The sequence below is a fragment of the Rana temporaria genome, chromosome 2 (assembly GCF_905171775.1).
Source record: "Rana temporaria chromosome 2, aRanTem1.1, whole genome shotgun sequence".
NCBI lineage: Eukaryota > Metazoa > Chordata > Amphibia > Anura > Ranidae > Rana > Rana temporaria.
The window spans coordinates 494,977,316-494,997,423 of record NC_053490.1 but is presented as its reverse complement, the minus strand read 5'-3'; positions in this window follow the sequence as shown (position 1 = coordinate 494,997,423).

Genomic DNA, 20,108 nt, shown 5'->3' with positions numbered 1-20,108 from the left:
ATGATGGATATAATTTATGTCTTCAATGCTCTTCATTCCACATGCTCATTTTGTCTGCAGCTCATTTAAGCCAGTGAATGATTAGCCATTGGGATGAAGCAATCTGACTTATTTCACATTATGAATCATTCTGGAGACGTCAATAAATTATTTGGGCAACAAAAAGTATTGCGATTTCAGGCATACTCCATCATCACTTTCTTTATCTTGTTTAACATTTGCATTCCTTCCAAATATTTGAACGTGTCATTCAACTGTGCAGTGCTGGTGCAGAGTGATGGAATAACCGTACAGCCACCAACGACATGAAATCTGCCCCCACTCTCTCAAAATAATTCCTTTACTAAGAACTGTTGCTATATCAGTACTTTAAAGATAAACACTGGTACAGAAATAGCAGGTAGGTGTTAAAGAATGCTAAGCATGTGTTACAAAAAGGTTATTTTTGCTTCTGCATTGTGAAAGGAAGTTCGATGGACGGGTGATAGAAAGGTAAACATCTACCTCATATTGTGTTGCAAAGGTTAAAAATGGAAGAGAATGCAGATCATTTGTAAACTACCTTGCAATATCCTTAACTTGGTATAGTTATGTTAAAGTATATCTGAATTCAAAAAGTTTGCGACCTTTGAGGAAACATTGAAAAATGTGAATACGGCTAATGCCGCGTACAATTGGTCGGACTTTTGATCGGGCAAAACTCAGTCGGAGTTTCCGCCGGAAAAATAGAGAACCTGCTCTCTATCTAAGTCCGTCGGAAATTTCGACGGAAAAAGTCCGATGGGGCATACATACGGTCGGAATATCCAATGAAAAGCTCCCATTGGACTTTTTCCATCGGAAATTCCGACCGCGTGTACGCGGCACTAGAAGTATCCAGAAACATCTGCCTTTTGTCTTAAAAACCTCTTAAAAAAGAAAATAACAGTGCACATTTTGTGCCTACACAGATCTGTATATCTGCAGCATGAGATCATCTAAGGTACTGCTGCGTCTTACTGCTAAACTCATGAAATGTGGACTGAGACGTTGGTGATGTTCTCCTTGCAGGAGATGAAGCTGTAATGGAGGACCTTCCATGCAAGGATCTCTCCGCTTCATTTATTCTGTGGATCTACTGCTTCTTGATTATTACCCCACCTGACTTCCCTTTACTTCCCATCTAATGATCATACCAAAGTCTGGACCGGTTCTGTAATGTCAGTTGACAGAGGACTTTAGCCTGCTATCGGCTGAAAATGGGTCACAGAAGTGCAGAACAAACTGCACTCCTCTGATCCATAGGAGAAGTACAGCCAAAAAAACTTTGGTTATACTTATTTTCATAGATGGGTTCTAAAAGTTCCATCTTTTCACTGTTCATTTCAGTTCCAGCTCTAACAAATAACAGTGCCTCGCTAACGCTCAAAGTACTTTTTATTCAGTGATAACTAAGCATGATTTATATATTTCTCGATTTTAAGCCATCACATATGATATAATGTTTCAGATGGATAATAAATACAAGGAGTTATATTTTGATTCATATTCCATTCTCTTCTTTAGCCACAAGATGGCATGGGTTGTAGGGCTACTAATAAGACCGTTTACTAATGCAGCACAATGATTTGATTTCATTGTGTATAGTACAATATATTAAAGCGGAGGTTCGGCCAAATTTTTTTTTTAAAAGCCAGCAGCTACAAATACGGCAGCTGCTGACTTTTAAAAAATGGACACTTACCTGTCCAGCGCGCCCGCAATGTCAGCAGCCTAGGCTGAGCATTCGCTCAGTCCTCGGCTGCTTCCACCGCCATCCTCGGTAAGGGAATCAGGAAGTTAAGCCTTGTGGCTTCACTGCCCGATTCCCTACTGTGCATGCGCGAGGATCGCGGCGCGCCGTCACTGGTCCCCGCTCTCTCCTGGAAATAGTGTTTCCCAGAAGACAGTGGGGGGGGGTGACGTGCCAGGCTGGATTCCCCGCGGGGATCCGAACCCGGAAGTGGTGCAAATACATGTCTCAGACAGGTATCTGCACCCCCCTGAAAGGTGTCAAATGTGACACCGGAGGGGGGGGGGGGGATCCAAAAAGCGGAGGTTCACTTTTTGTGTGAACCTCCGCTTTAAAGTGTGTTTATGAAATCCTCCATAACGGCTCACTTACACTTCAGCACTTAGAAGTACCTACATTCCGATATGTGGTTTTTATGCATGGTTTTGTGTGTTTATACATGCATTAATTTTTTGCGTATTTTGTGTAAATACTACTCATCCTTGGGGAAAATACACTCCCTGGAATTTGCAGTAAGCAGAATTTTTAAGAAATGTATCACATGGATATACATAAGTGGGCATTGTAGTGCTTCAAGAAAAAGATTTGCTGGAGGAAGCTGAGAAGTGTACATAGTCTGTACAGAAGACATGTGCCACTAGAAAGTTCTGTTAAGTTTAAGTGGGCATCCCATAATGCCCCTAGCCCCATACAAGTTCAATACCCCTAATAAAAAAACACAAAAACAAAGTTGCAAGGACTGTTTTCTGACTACAGTGTTTGTGGAAAATCCTGTGGGGGTAGTGCTACATAAGCGCACACATGTCCGTGTACACACCGTGATACACGTGTACAACCCTGTGCACGCCCACGCACGCATGCCTGGCTAATAATGTGCATGCACATTTCTTTGAGTCAGCTGGTTAACAGGAATTCCCTGATAGGCAAAATAGTGAGTTTTGGTCACTATAGACTTATACGGGGAGCGCCTAAAAAAGTGTGTTTATGTGTGTATTTTAGGCTGACCCATTTAAAAGTCTATGTGGTCAAAATGCAAAATTCTGCTCCAACTACAAGTCACAAGCGCAAAAAACACGGCTCTAAATCAAATGGTTATGGAAGCCCCCATTCACACATAGTGTGTGCATAACCATGTGATTTAGAGCTTTTTTCGTTGCATTTGTACTTGTGACTTGTAGTCGGAGCAGGATTATGCATTTTGGGAAGGGGGAGATTTTTTTGCAGGGGTAAAATAAATATTGCCCTAGGCACCATAGGTGTGCACAGCCTATTGCATTAAGCCTTGTACACACGATCGGATTATCCGACTAGAAATGTGTGATGGCAGGCTGTTGTCGGAAAATCCAACCATTTGGATGCTCCATTGGACATGTGTTGTCGGATTTTCCACGGACAAATGTGGGATAGCATGCTTTAAAATTGTTCGCCAACAAATGTGTATTGGCGGATTATCCGGTTGGACAAAACTCCAAAGTACAAACACAAGTACAATACAAGTTCACGGCCAACGCCTTTGGACAAAGGTCCTACGCTTTTTCTGATGAGAATCCGATCGTGTGTACGAGGCTTTAGGGCCCTTTCACAAGTACGGACCATATGTCCGCATTTTCATCCGTCCGTTGCGGATGAAAACGGGACATACATGGGTCCCTATGTGATTACGGGTGTCAGTGGAAGACCATCCGCTGACACCCGTAATTTGTCCGCCTCCGCAAAGATCCGCATTTGCGGACGGAAGAAAATCCTATTTTTCTTCCGTCTGCCGGATCGCATGAACACGGACATACGGTCCGTGTTCATCCGATCCCCCATAGGGGAGAGCGGAGGAAAGACAGGGCGGTCCCTGCACAGTGTGCGGGGACCGCCCTGTCAGCTGCCAGCTCAGCGGGGATTTTACGGAGGATCCCTGCTGAGCATAGGCGTGCGCACAGGGTGTGCCAGGTGTGCCCAGGCACACCCTAATCACTCCCTGCAGTGCAGATTCCCCCTGCTGCCTGGTGTCCCCTCCCACAGCATGGCTGGCTTTCCTGCTCTCCCATTGGCTACTGCAGTGGGCACACATAGATGGTATTTCAGGATGAGTGGGGGAAAGGGTAATGTCATTTACTGGCCCCTTTCCTTTCTGAATGAACACAGTGAGAGATCGGTACCATGTTTTTGAGCTTTCAGGTGCACACCCTAATGCAACAGGCTGCACACACCTATGCCGCTGAGCTTTTGCGGACACACGGAGGCGGATCATTACTGATCCGACCGTGTGAAAGGGCCCTTGGGTTGTGCAAAGCAAAGCTCTTGACACATGCATGTGTGTGCATGTATGTATATACTCACAGTAGAGCAATGAACAGTGTCAGTAGTGTCAGTCGTTTTTTATATTTATTGTTTTTTACAATTTTATTTATTTTTTACAATTTGTTTAGGACCCCCTTTAGGCCTGCTTCACACCTATGTGAATCGGATGTGGGTTTCCCTGCATCCAATTCACATAGCAGGAGAATGTGACCCGCTCTCTATAGAGCCGGTTCACATAACTCTGGGGCTGCTGCGCGTCTTTGGCTCCATTTCAGGGCGAAATTCAGGCAAAGATTGGGCCCTGATTCGTTCCCTGAAATGGAGAACGTGGATGCACAACGTTCCTGTGCGATCCGCTGACGTTTTAGGTGAGAGCTGAACCTTAGGGGGCTTTGGTGAAATATCAGGAATATAAACAGAGGGAATCTGCGCCACACACCTGGCTGGCACATCTGTGCGCACGCCTATGCCAGGCACATTAGAAAACCAGAACTACCAGGAGATGCAATACTACCTTTTTCAGGCCAAGGAGACAATCCAAATAATGTTTAATCATCTTCCAAGCCATACTAATGACCTATTATAATCATAGGTTTTGCATTAGGGTGTGCACCGCAAATCTCCAACACATATACGTTTGACATCTTTATCGGCCTCTTCCCCACTCTCCATCCTCCCGACAATGGGAGGAAGTGGGAGCCAGGGAGCACACAGGGGGACCCGGGCAACAGAAAGAAGAGTAACAGGGACAGAAGGGGTGGTGGGGGTGGCATATATTGGTACTTATCCCCTGTATTTTCCTCCTGTGGCAGCTGAATGTCGACAAGAGGCAGAGGAGGAGAAGCCTACTTTCAGCTGCTGCAGGAGGAAAATACAGATCGGTTCCACTAAATTCCACTCCCGCCACTTTTTCTGTCCAGGTTATCATGCCGCGTACACACGGTCGTTTTTCGGCATTAAAAAAAACGTCATTTTTAAAAACGTCATTTAAAATCATCGTAAAAAATTAGAACATGCTGCATTTTTTAACGTCGTTTTTTAAAATGTCGTTTTTCGGGTTGTAAAAAATGATCGTGTGTGGGCTAAAACGACGTTTTAAACCCGCGCATGCCCAGAAGCGAGTTATAAGACGGGAGTGCTCGTTCTGATAAAACTACCATTCATAATGGAGTAAGCACATTCATCACGCTGTAACAGACAAAAAAGCGCAAATCGTCTTTTACTAACAAGGAATCAGCTAAAAGCAGCCCAAAGGCAAATAGAACTTCCCCTTCAGAGTGCCGTCGTACGTGTTGTACGTCAACGCGCTTTGTTCATCATTTTTCAAAAACGATGGTGTGTGGGCAACATCGCTTTTAATGATGAAGTTGGAAAAACATCGTTTTTTGGACATGCTGAAAAACAACGGGTTTTTTTCATGCCGAAAAACGACTGTGTGTACGTGGCATGAGGGTTAGCAAGGAAAGATTGCGGTTTAGCTTTCACCTGCTCGACCATTGATGGTTTGCCAACCCAAGGATTGGGGTGTGCCCAGGCACACCTGGCACACCCCTTGCACACGCCTATGATTATAATGTTAACCTTTTTAAAAGAACTTGATATTTCAGAACAATTACAAATATTGGAGCCAGTTATATTACAAACCACTACTATATTCAGATTGTAGTTAGATAAACATCACATTCTTTAACTTCACACGTTTGGATTATATTTTTGTTCCCAAATTATTGAATCCCAAAGTAGTTTAATATGCCAAGAAAAGTACTCCCATAGCATTAGGAACTTCTGCACCTTCAGAACTATCAGAACAAAATGAATGAAATGAAAACAGGAGCCGGACTATTGTCCAGCCGGAATACATCAGAAATAGAACTAAAACATGGTGTGTTAATAGAAAAGGAAATAACATTCACAAATAGAAAAGGCTGAGCTGCTTTTAGAAAGAAAGGAAGGAATAAATACGGCTCAAAGTAAAATATGTTTGTGTGCCCATGCCCTAAAGTTGTGTCTATGGTTCTGTGCTCTCGTTTCTATATTGAAAGGTTTTATTCATTTATTTCGTTATTTTGTTTGTTTCTGATCATTTATCAGTACATAGCACCCCCTGCTGGAATCACTATGACAGTTTTTATTTAATCATTTCTTAGCTGTTATATTCAATATAAACTACTATTCTGTTTGCATGTTCGCTAAAGCTGATCTAGACTTACACCTAAATAGCAAGGATGTGTGTCACATTGCCCCTTGCTAAAATGTGAAAAAGCACACTTGTGGAGAGTAAGAACGCTAGTTAATATACTCAACCTCCCCCTCTCAGCTTGCGCCTGAAGCCTTTGGTAAAGGTGGCACCATCATCCTTCCATCAAGAGCCTGGGGAATGTTAAGTAGCCACAATCTTGTGCAATGTCTTCTCGTGAGATTGGAGTACTCATTAGGGTTGCCACTTTCTCTTCAAGCCAAACCCGAAACACTTAATTTTTTTTTTTTAGCATACACTAATGACTAGAGGGTTGTAATAGACCTAGGACACGATTGTACACTCAAAAGAAAACAGTAATCTGGCGTGCATAGTGCCCCCTTACCCTCCTATCCTCTGCCATGTTTTGAGCCACATTCCTGCCTGAACATTGTGTCCGGGTTTCAGGAGGACTGAAACCCGGACACATGATTCAAAACCCAAACTGTCCGGGTGAATACTGGACAGGTGGCAACCCTAGTACTCATTGGCAGCATGATGATGATGTCCCCTTTGCACTACAGAAGCCAGTGGAAAGGTGAGTATATTATCTGACCTTTTTTCCTATACAAGTGTTTTTTTTTTTACATTTTATGTGGTGCTTCAGCAAAGGGCAGGGGTTCTGGCATAGAGAAGGGACTGTTGGCTAGAACCACTGATATATTTGGACTTCTTCCCTAAGTGGTGGGTGGAAACTTCCCAGGATATAGCATGTAGAGTATAGAGCAATGGCGATTTATCTTCTTGATATGGGGAGCCTTGAGTGCAGCCCTAACATCACCAAAGGCCTACACATACAATTAAGTGAATATTCAGTGTTAGAGAAAGTTGACACACAACAGAATATAGTCCAAGACTATGGGCAATATACAAGAGATGTTTAGAGACGGTGGACATAATTCAAGGGATGGTCAGAGACTGCAAACATGGTACAGAAGATGGTCAGACATGGTGCAGGAAAGTGTCAGTGACTACAGATATGTTGTATGTCTTGAGTATGCAGTCCAGTTTTGATCACCAATTTTCAGGAAGGATGTCCTTGAACTGGAGAGAGTCTAGAGAAGGGCAACAGAGCTAATAAGGAGGCTGGAAGGACTACAGAAATTAAGGATATTCTTAAGGAAGCCAATAGAGCTTCTTGTTTGCAATTATGTGATTGCAAACATATCATGCTTCCCAATCAAGTGATTGGCGCACGTCATGCTTCCCATACACCTGTGTGTCCGGCGTCCTACACAAACTTAAAGCGGAGTTCCACCCAAAAGTGGAACTTCCGCTCATTTGTCTCCCCCCCCCCTTTGGTGCAACAATTCGCACCTTTCGGGGGAGAAAGATACCTGTTTTCACAGGTATCCGGTTCCCACTTCCGAGAGTCCGCGCCATGACCCATGATGTCACCATAAGGCTTTCTCCTCCTCCTCCCCTGTCGCCAGGCCAGTAGGAGAGAGGAGTGGGGCCTTGAGAATGCACATTAGGGTTCCCTGTGTGAAGCCGTAAGGCTACACTGCAGGGTTCCCTTACGCGCAATGGCGGCGGCAGCACCTGAAACATCAGCTGTGGTGCCAACATCGCTGGACTCCAGGACAGTTTAGTGTCCTATTATTAAAAGCCAGCAGCTGCAGTATGTGTAGCTGCTGGCATTTATTTTATTTATTTTTTGGGCGGACCTTGGCTTTAAAGGGCCAATTGTTTTGTTAATTATTATTTTTTTTTTTTGGGGGGGGGGGTCAACGCCCCAGAAAATCCCGGAGCAATAGAATGTAATGGCATCAGCGCACGGTGGTCATGACAGGGTTAACAGGGGAAGTGAAGCGTAGGTAGGAGGTGCTGTGGTACAGTTGTGTGGGAGGGGTTGGGTAGCAGATAAAAGCTGGCCCCTCCCAATGAGAGACAAGCACAGCATGGGGGAAAGTTCCCACCCACACTCCCTGATTTTTTAGGTTATGGGGTGGTATGTTTTGGTTGTCTTGTTTTCTGTTTTCCTTCCTGATAGGTCGGTGGATCGTTGGATGTCGTGGCAGTGGCGGGTGTTGGTCTTTGCAGGGGAGGGAAGGTATTGCAGAAGGAGGAGTTTTGGGAACTATCGTTGCTATGGGTCCTGATAATGGTTTCCAGCTAACGGAGGTTAGCTGGGAAGTGGTAATGGGGCACTGCGGTCAGTGGTTGTCTGTGAGCCAGCTTGTCGGCTGGAGGCCTATCAATACACTGGGAAGGTACCGCATTGCATTATGGTTTTCTCCCACATATGGGTATAGAGTTCCTGCTAAGAGCAACACTAGATAGTTTTATGGTTTGTTAACAGATGTTTATGTTAATTTTATTATTTATATATATATATATATATTTGTTCATAAAATAAGGCTGCTACGGCCTTTTATAACTCCAACACTGGTGTGGTCTCAATCAATAAGGTTAAGAGGAATAGTTGGGGTTGGATTAAAGGGGGGAATAGTTCCATCTGTTATACATCAGTCATGCACCCCCTATTGACGGGTCGCCACTGCAGTTTACAAACATGCAGTTACTCCAATACCTTCCTGAAGAAGCATCAATTACTATATCTGCAAACTGCATAGAGTTTATCCCCTCTCCATGGAAGAATATGCATCAAGATGAAAGTATGATATAAATGTAATATATTCGGTGTAGTCTGTAACAGAGAGAGCTGGCCAGGGGTATTGGGGGTGTTGGTATACTTTCAGTTAATATTGTTGACCCTTTGCAGAATGTGACAAAAAGTGTTTTTATGATATTGGATCCCATACTGTATGCCTTTAAACTGTTTAAGAGTGAAAATTTTTATTTTTCTATACAAACTGTTATGTACGTCCAACAAATGAAGGGTTAAGCACAATAGCAGCCATCGGCTTGTACCCAGCGAAAGTGATCTGCAGCTGTGCGGGGTTCCCGGGCCCTTGTGCTCTTATCGACATTTTGACATTTGTCAACTTATAATTAAATAGCATAGAAAAATGTATTAAAACAGTGTACTAAATTAAAGCCATGTAGCTCATTAAAAACAATGTAAAAAATGTATTAGTCAAAGAGTTTACTGTCAATTAAACTGAAGCATACTGATGCTGTTTATTTGTCCTGGACATCAAGGCTTCAATGACATTATTCTAATATAAGCTCATTTTCAGTTGCTGTCACTTTAATATCAGCATAAAAAAAGTTGTTAAAAAATAAAAAAATAAATCACACACACGTTATAAACAGTATTAAAATTGCCAGAGCTTGTCATACCCTTATCCATCTAAATAATGCAAAAGATTATTTTTCATAGGCTGGTCAAGTCAGAGTCGATATCAACTCAATACCAAATTAATTGGCGAATGCTCCACGAAGGACAAAAGCGCTAACTACTGTGGGAAAACTTGTCGCATTCAATTTTTCATATGGAGACCCTTTAAGCCTCCTAATGGTTTTCAGAAGGCGGATGTCTTAATTAATGGAATATATTCCCAGCATTGACAATTGTTGGATTCTCAAGGCACTTTTGTTTACTAGGCCTGTCACAAAAAAACTGCAATTACTGGCACACATATAATTACCCTTGAAGTAATATAAATCACAGAGGCAGAAAAATGACAAAAAACATTTGTAGGATTTTATATTACATCACGTAAATGATTAGAAATTGTACAATACCTCGATTTAATTTACAAGTAAAATTCTGGATGTAACAACTTGATGGTTTCCTATACCTTAACCAAAGTTCTACCTGTAAACTGGCAGTGTGCACAACTGTGTGGGCTGCTAGTCCTTATATGATTATTTTTTTAAATATTTTTGGAATTTTACACATTGTTCTTCATTTGATGAATCTGAACTTGTAACATTAAAGACAAAAGGAACTGCCATTGCAGGCTGGTTTTTATATTTTTCAAACTCCAGAGCTGTCATAGTCATCTTCATTTCCTAGTTGTGTTCCTGATCCAAGCACCTAAGATGCATCAGGGATGGATGCCCATATTACATACTGAATGTATACAATTTTAGTATTTCTGTATCCAGAGAAGCCCGAAGCAAAGACGCGGTATTAGGCGCAGGACTGGCATGACAGAGTAGCAGGGCAAGCAGCAGCCATAGCAGTTAATTGGGGGGTGTAGTTGGTCATCTCCTTCCTATTGTGTCTATCTAGCAGTGGTTGGTGTCTTCAAGAGTCTGTGAAGGTTCTCATTTATCCAGGTCATGTTATCTCTAGTAAAAGTAAGTCACATTCCACTGAGTATATTCTGTAATGTTGAAGTCAGTTTGTTGCTTATCCAAGCCACTTCCTCAGTTCTAATGAGTTTCTGGAAAATAACACAACATATATATCCATACAGGTAGCACAGATACCATTATTCGTTTACCATGGTGGTTGTCTTCATCCCAATCCTTCCTCCAGATCATGACTCAGTTTTCAGAATCAACTAATAGGTTTATAGCAGAGGGTCAGAACACATATTCAGATGTAGAGGAGATACACTAAAACAAGGTTCGCCAGAATCTGTCACGTATGCCTCTGTCAGATGTTTAGATCTAGATGTTTACCCCTTCCCAGACAGTGTCATTAGTAAAGATATAGTGCATATTTTTAGCACTGATCACTTTATTAGTGTCACTGGTTCCCACAAAGTGTCAAAAGTGCCAGTTAATGCCTGATTGTCTGACGCAATATCACAGTCCCGCTATAAGTTGTTCATCGCCACCATTACTAGAATACAAATAAATAAATATTCCAGCATATATCCCATTTATCCACAGTTTGTAGACGCTATAATGTTCCCGTAAACCAATCAATTTACACTTATTGGGATTTTTTTATCAAAAACATGTAGCAGAATACAATTTGGCCTAAAGTAATGAAGAAATTTGATTGTTTTTTATTGAAAATGTTTTAAAGCAGAAAGTAAAAAATATTTTTTTTTTTTCCAAATTGTCAGGCCTTTTTTTTTTTAAAGCGCAAAAAAATAAAAAAGGCAGTGGTGATCAAATACCGCCAAAAGAAAGTTCTATTTGTGTGAAAAAAATTATCGCACCATTGTCAGTTAAAGTAATACAGTGCCATATTGCAAAAAGTAGGGCCTGGTCATGAAGGGGGGTAAATCTTTCAGAGGTCAAGTGGTTAAACTGCACAGGTCACCTTTGTTTTGATGTATGCTGACATCTAATGGCAGTTTTGGGCCAGCTTGTTTACTTATGTGATTTGGTATCTGTATCTGTCCTCTCTTTTTGTTTAGTGCTAGTTATAGTAGTCCTAGTTGGACCTTCCTGTTTCTTCCTTGTTCCCTCAGTCAGGCTTAGTATTTCATAAAAACAAAGCATAGAAAAGTCATTGGGCCAGATTCTCAGTCAGCGGCGTATCTTTGCCCGGGCGTAACATATCCGATTTACGTTACGCCTCCGCAACTTAGACGGGCAAGTGCTGTATTCTCAAAGCACTTGCTCCGTAAGTTGCGGCGGCGTATCGTAAATCGGCCGGCGTAAGCCCGCCTAATTCAAATTTGGATCAGGGGGGCGTGTTTTATGTAAAACTACTGTGACCCGACGTGATTGACGTTTTTGCGGAAAGGCGCATGCTCCGTCCGTGGAATTTCCCAGTGTGCATTGCTCCAAAGGAGGCCGCAAGGACGTCATTGGTTTCGACATGAACGTAAATGACGTCCAGCCCCATTCACGGACGACTTACGCAAACGACGTAACTTTTTCAAATTTCGACGCGGGAACGACGGCCATACTTAACATTGGTACGCCGCACTTATGCCTCATATACCCCACAATTACAACCTTTTGTACCACCTGCCCCATCCTATTAGATTGTAAGCTCTTCTGAGCAGGGCCCTCTTAATCCTCTTGTATTTTATTGTATTGTAACTGTTTTGTCTCCCTTTATATTGTAAAGTGCTGCGTAAACTGTTGCCGCTATATAAATCCTGTATAATAATATAGCAGGGGCAACTATACGCCGGGAAAAGCCTAACGTAAACGTCGTAACTTTACTGCGTCGGCCGTGCGTACGTTTGGGAATTCGCGTATCTAGCTAATTTGCATATTCGATGCGGAATTCGACGGAAGCGCCACCTAGCGGTCAACAGAAAAATGCAGTTAAGATCCGACGGCGTAAGAGACTTAAGCCTGTCGGATCTAATGGATATCTATGCGTAACTGATTCTAAGAATCAGGCGCATAGATACGACGGGTCGGATTAGGACTTACGACGGCGTACATGGCACTGCGCCGTCGTGAGTCCTTTCAGAATCTGGCCCATTGTCTTTTTACACTTAAATTCAACTTCTGTGTCTTATTAAGGGATTAAAGCAGGGATCTCAAACTTGCGGCCCTCCAGCTGTTGCGAAACTACAAGACCCATCATGCCTCTGCCTGTGGGATTCATGCTTGTAACTGTCAGCCTTGCAATGCCTCGTGAGACTTGTAGTTTCGGAACAGCTGGAGGGCTGCCAGTTTGAAACCCCTGGGTTGTTAACCTAAAAAATAGCTACATTTTAAAGATTGGTATACAGCACAGTGCATGTGCTGTGTCATTTGGCCCCCTGCACTTTAAATATCTGGCTGATCCTGCCTGGTTCTGCCCTCCCCTTTGTAAACTGACTATGGCGTATTATGGCTGCTGAGCCCTGACACTGTGGTCAGTTTTCGTGCCTTTGTCACCCGCTCTCTCCTCTGTCCTCCTTTGTGCTCTCCTTTTCCCCTCCCTCCCTGCCTTTCAGCTCTTTGACCTTGCCTGCCCACTCCTCTCTTATTTCTCAAATTACTGTTATTTTTTACACCATCCTCTCTATTTATTATGTAATCTGAGCCCTGTGCCTTCTAAAAATAATGCAGCTATATATCTCATTTCAGAGCGGCAATCGACGCTCTCTCTCCTTCTCCCCTCCTGACTGACGTCAGCGGGGAAATCCTCGGCCCCGCCCGCTGCAGCTGTCAGGCCGAGAGAGGCAACGGGTCACATGAGCGCCGATCATTATTATTTTTATAAGGCGTAGGCACAGGGCAGATTACATTCATAAACAGTGAGGATGGTGTTATTTTTACTTTGTGGGTTAACAACCACCACTTTAAGCTGCTTATGGATGATGTCACGCAGCCCACCATCGCCTATCAATGCAACCTACCATCGCCCATCAATGCAGCCTACCATCACCCATCCATGCAGCCCACCATTGCCTATCAATGCAACCTACCATCGCCCATTCATGCAGCCTACCATCGCCCATCAATACAGCCTACCAGTGCCAATCAATGCAACCTACCACCATCGCCCATCAATGCAGCCTACCATCGCCCATCAATGCAGCCTATCATCGCCCATTAATGCAGCACACCATCGCCCATCAATGCATCATACCATCGCCCATCAATGCAGCCTACCATCGCCCATCAATGCAGCCCACCATCGCCTGTCAATGCAACCAACCATCGCCCATCAATGCAGCCTACCAGTGCCCATCAAATCAGCCTACCATTGCCCATCAATGCAGCCTACCAGTGCCCATCAATGAATGTTTGCTTGGGAGTCGGGACACAGTGTCAGAGGTGCAGCGGCGGCGGAGGACTGTGTCTATGTGCGAATGGAGTTGTTTTCTGCAGAAAGAAGAGAGTAGGAACACCAGTGGCCAGGCGCCCTAGGCAGCAGTGTGCCCTAGGCTGCTGCCTAGTTTGCCTAGCTGTAGCACCAGCCCTGAATGCATAAAGCTGCATTTGAAACAGAACCATTTGCTATATCTGTCCTTATGCTTCCACTTTACATTTATCCATCTACTATCTACTACATTTATCTATCTACGATCTACATCTATCTATATATCTATCTATCTATCTATCTATCTATCTATCTATCTATCTATCTATCTATCTATCTATCCTATTTTTTTGTCTGTCTATTTAACCATGTATATTTTGAAGTACAATTGTTAGTGCTGTGCAGAATATAATCACAGTACATAACGGGATGGGATAATTATTCGGTTTATCATATTCTGGTGTGTGTACTAGATGAGGCCGCAATTATTTGCTGTCATGAGAGTGCTGATATACAGCTAGTTCCATGTCAGAAAAGTAGTTGGCTCCAATAGGAGAATATGGATGGCTGACGGTGATTTTCCTGTGCTCATATCCTGGCTGTGTCACATAGAGAAATAACAGCACACTTTAATTTCTCTCCATGTGAGACAATTCATTGGTGTGTTATCATTCCATGACACACAGCACAGCGTCACCAGCCTTACATCTTATCAGCCTTTCCTGGAATGAAACCATTGGAACAAAGGCAAGCGATAAGCATCTCCCCTTCACATGTTCTGCAAGGTTGCTAACGTTTCACAAACCTGGCAACTCAAACTGAGCATATGATGAACAAACGCAGGAGCAGAATTACCCTTCAGAGAACATGGCCTGTAAAATGCTAAGCAGTATTACTTGCCGGCATTGAAAGGTGTCTACCAAACCCAAAAAGAAAAATGTAAGTTATTGCAGCTTACTAATTCATATATGCAGTGGCGTAGTGTGGGTTGTCAGTGCCAGGAGCAAGGCAAGTAATATGCACCCCCTAACCCATAGACTTTTAGCACTTCCTGAGGCCCTTTCACTAGTTCTGCTGTGATGGATTATTAACGGCTCCGCCTCCTCGTTATTCGCAGCCTTAGCCTCTGAATAGCTGCCCGCAGCCCCGCAGTCCCGCAGCCCCGCAGCCTTTTAGTATTGGGTTTGTTTGAGTGATAGCTCTTTAACTACAGTAGTCAAAGACCTATATCAGATTCAACCAATAAAAGGCTGCAGGCTGTGGGCAGCCAATCAAAGACTCCGGCTGTGAATAAGGAGGAGCCCTTACTAATCCATTGTAGCAGAGAAACCAGCCTATAAACCTAGCATACAGCCGGTCCCCCCCCCCCCTCACATCCCCCAGATACCACCGAGTCCATATTATCCCATTAGTGGTTTGTGGCGCCCGCATCCACAGCCAGGAAAGTCCGCGGCTTCAACCGCGGCCTAGTGTGGATTCCCGCGATTATCCAGCCTAAACCTCCCCTTCACTACTCTTTCCAGTACTTGATCCAGGGCCACGTCCTTTCGCCCCAAGGGGGTCAGGAAGGAATTTTTTCCCCTGCCACGGCACATTGGCATAGCACGGACAGGGGTTTTTCGCCTTCCTCTGGATCAACCAGGGAGGTAGGATTCAGTGAATTGCCCTCCCGTCATTTACTGAAACCCCCCCTTATCGGCATCGGCCCCCCAGTGCGCCAGCAACTATGACTAAACTGAGTTACTCGGCTGCAACCATATGGGACTAAAGCCATTCAATATTACCAGCCGCCACCAAAAAAGTCTTAAGGAGTGAACGACTGTTTAGAATCGATCGACGATCGACAGTTAAACACTACACCTGCTTATCCAAACCTAAGCGCATATCATGCGCTCTGGTCAATACAAGATCAGCAGTAAGACACCAAGCAGAAATTCATGATCTCATCCTACAATGCGATTTAGACTGCCTCTTCATTACAGAAAGCTGGCTCACAGCTGACTGTAACACCATTCTAGGTGAACTGGTGCCAGAGAACTATCGCATAATAACAGAAAACAGAGTGGGGCAAAGAGGCAGAGGCCTGGCAGTGATCCACAAGAGTTATCTCTCGATCAATTAACCAGTCCTTCAAAATACACTTCCATTCATGGAAACCCTCTCCCTACAGCTTCAAACAAACCCCCAGGAGACTGACTATATTCTACTCTGCAATAGACCACCAGGTCCAAAATCGCAGCTTCTCACATCATTGACAGAATTTGTTTCCACTTATACACTAAACAGCAAACATCTTTTGCTGCTTGGGGATCTCAACCTTTGGGCCAACTCCTCACAGGATCCCGTGGCCGTCGCCTGCATTGACCACTTGGAAGGACTAGGTCTGCAGCAACTAGTATGTGGGCCCACACACGCTTCTGGTCACACGCTCGATCTTATTTTCAGACAAGATCTGGAAGTAAAAATTCTGGAAAATGAGCCGTTACCATGGACAGACCACCACGTAATCAAATTCCTGATTACCAAAAATGTCCCTTTGACAAAAACACCAAAACCAGTGACAACACACTGGACCAGATCTCAGAAGAAGCTCCATTCGGAACTCTTCAAAACAACATTAGGGAACAAAGTAAAAACAATCTATTCACATCAGTCAGCCACGGAAACCCAGGATGCCATTAACACAGCTCTACTACAGTCAGCCGACTTAGTAGCGCCCAAACGCAAAACCTGCATCCGGAAAATCAACTCCAGCTGGTTTAACGACCAGCTGGCTTTGTTTAAGCAAGAACGCAGAAGAGCGGAAGCAGCTTGGAAAAGAAGCACCACAGACGAAAACCATGCCATCTACAAGGAAATAACAAAAAAACACCACAAACAAATTTTCAAGGCCAAAAATAATAATTTTTCCAAGATCATCACCAATGCCCTAAATCGTCCCCGCAAACTCTTCAAGCTTGTCAGCCAGACCATGAATCCAGTCTGTCTAGATGCTCCCAATACAGATACCCAAGAATTTTGCAATGAATTTTCGGATCATTTTGTTACTGTAACAAAATCGAAAGGATCCGTGAAAGCATTCAGCAAAACAGCACCCCCCTCAATCCCCCCCTCAGTCACCCGCCCAATCCCCACAGGAATCAGGCCCAATCAACAATTTTTACTCTAAAACCCATCTCAATCGAGGCCACAAAAAATATCATCAGCGCCCTGCGAAATAGCACATCGCCAAATGATATTATCCCCACCAAACTGCTTAAGGAATGTGCCGATATTCTGGCACCATCTATCAAACAGCTGATTAACCAGTCATTCAGGGAGGGCACAGTGCCCACCCTGTTGAAACAAGGTATAATCAAACCCATCCTAAAGAAACCCACCCTTGACCCCAAGGACCCTGAACATCGTCGTCCCATAACAGGTCTGAACGTCTTCTCCAAGGTAATGGAGAAAGCGGTGCTACCACAGCTGCAACAGCATTTAGACACCCATAATTTGCGCGATCCTTTTCAATCGGGTTTCCGTCCAGGGCACGGGACGGAAACAGCATTGCTCAAAATATGGGATGATGCTCTCGAGGCCGCAGACGAAGGAGAATCTTGTCTTCTAGTACTGTTGGACCTTAGCGCAGCTTTTGACATGGTAGACTACAAACTATTGCTGACTCGGCTAGCTGAAGTAGCCAAAGTCGCGGAATGTGACTTAATGTATCTCCTCCTTTTTGGAAAACCGATCACAACTAGTGAAACTGGGACCGTTCATTTCTGAAAAACGCACAGTGTGGAGTCCCTCAAGGATCCCCTCTGTCCCCGGTGCTGTTTAATATCTATCTTCGCCCTCTTTTTGAAATCATCAGCAGGGAAAAGCTGCTACCACTCTTATGCGGATGACACACAATTGTACTTTCGCATCTGCAACAAAAAGGATCATCATCTCGGTCTAGAGAAATGCCTCTCTTTGATAGAGAACTGGATGACTAAGAGTTATCTTAAACTCAACCACTCAAAAACAGAACTTCTCCTGTTTCATGGCAATCGAAAGAATCAACCGGCAACACCCTGGATACCTCCGCCCATTCTGGGCAAATCATCACCCCTAGCACCAAAGTCAAAAGTCTCGGAGTCATCTTTGACACCAACATGACAATGGATGCACAAATAGGGTCAGTAGTCAGCGGATCCCACCATCTGCTGCGCCTACAACGCAGACTTATTCCATTTATTCCCAAAGAGGACATAGCAGTCATGGTGGGAACAATTGTTAACTACAGACTTGACTATGCAAATGCCCTTTACCTCGGACTCCAAAAGTACCAAATCACTCGCCTGCAGGTCGTTCAGAATAGGGCTGCTAGACTGGTGACTGGGAAAAAACCTTGGGAATCAATCTCACCCTCACTGAGAAGCCTTCACTGGCTGCCAGTGAAAGACAGAATCACTTTCAAAGCACTCAGTCTGACGCATAAATGTATTTTGGGAAATGCCCCCAAATATCTATGCGAAAAAATAAAGGCTTACAACGTGTCATGGTCTTACCTCTCTCCTGTCTCCTTCGTTTGACATGTGCTGGCGGCCATCTTGGTTTCTGGGTCTCTTGTAGCCTCCCACCCTCCGGCTCCTCCTTCCCACTGGGAGGAGCTGGATGCCTGGCTCATATATATATGGGAGGTCTGTGGCTCAGTTCCTTGCTTGGTCCTCCTGTGTTCACATGCTTCTAAGACTGCTGCTGGTTCCTGATTCTGGCTTCGTCTGACTTCCCTACTGGTTCCTGATCCTGGCTTTGTCTGACTTCCCTGCTGGTTCCTGATCCTGGCTTCGTCTGACTACCCTCCTGGTTCCTGACCTCCGGCTTCACAAGACTCTGCTTCGGTTTCACCATCCGTTTGGACTTTGCTTTAATGCTCGATTTTCAATAAAGCCTTCTTATTTTCACTTATCTCTTGTTGTACGTCTGGTTCATGGTTCCGTAACATTAGGACCAAGCCATGAATTTTGACGGTACAGGGCCATCCTCGCTACCCACGCTGGTTGCCAGAATTGATCAGCTGGGATCAGCTGGAGTCCCTGTTGGGTCAGTTCGCCGTGGCGTTGCAAACCCTGCTTGAACGCACGGCTCATTCCGCTCCCGTTGCCGATGGGTCGGTTGTCGCTCCTGGGTCCGCTCCTACTGTCGCTCCGGTTGTTGCGCCAGAGTCTACCCCGACACCTGTTGTTGCGCCTGCGGTGTTTCGGGGTATGACCGGTTCTGCCCCCCTTCCACAGCGATTTGGGGGAGAGCCAACTCAGTGCCGAGGTTTCCTTAACCAAGTGGGCATTTATTTCGAGTTGCTGCCACATGCCTTTCCCACTGAGAGATCAAAGGTGGGGTTCTTGATCTCGCTGCTCTCGGACAAGGCCTTGGCCTGGGCCAGTCCTTTATGGGAGAACAACAATCCGGTGGTTGCCGAGTTTTCCGGTTTTGTTGCTTCTCTTCGGAAGGTATTCGATGTGCCGGCTCGCGCCGCCTCTGCTGCGAAGCTCCTTATGTCCGTCAGACAGGGTTCACGATCCGTAGCCGAATATGCCATTGAGTTTCGTACCCTGGCAGCAGAGGTAGGTTGGAATAATGAGGCTCTGGTCGCTGCTTTCTCTCATGGTCTCTCGGATGCCTTGAAGGATGAGGTTGCAGCTAAGGACCTACCAGTGGAGCTTGAGGCTCTTATTTCTTTCCTGATTTTGATTGACACCAGACTCAGGGAGAGACCTTCCTTTAAGGTGAGCCTGCGGAGGCCTCCTAACAGTTTGGCGCCTACGTTTGCTGTCCCACCCGTGCCTCCCTCTCCTCCCACGCCTCCTGGTGTTGACTTGTCTGGGGGTGAACCCATGCAGCTGGGGGTTGCTCGCCTGTCCGAGGGGGAGAGGGTACTCCGGAGACGCGAGGGCCGATGCATGTACTGTGGTCTCGGTGGTCATTTTCGGTTGGCATGTCCGAACCGTCCGGGAAACGCTCGCACCTGAGATCCTGTCGGGGGCAGATCTTGGGTGGAGTCTCCTCGTCCCCGGTTTCCCGTGTTGATAAACCACTGATCACTATTGTCCTCTCCTGGGTCGGGGGCTCGGTGACGACCCAGGCGTTGGTGGACTCTGGTGCTGGTGGTTTTTTCATTGATAGTGAGTTCGCTGCCGCCAATTCCATTCCTCTACAGGCTCGAGGTTCCCCGCTGGCTCTAGAGGCGATAGACGGCAGACCCCTCCAGCCGTCACACGTGACTCATGAGACCCTTCCAGTGGGGATAGCCATTG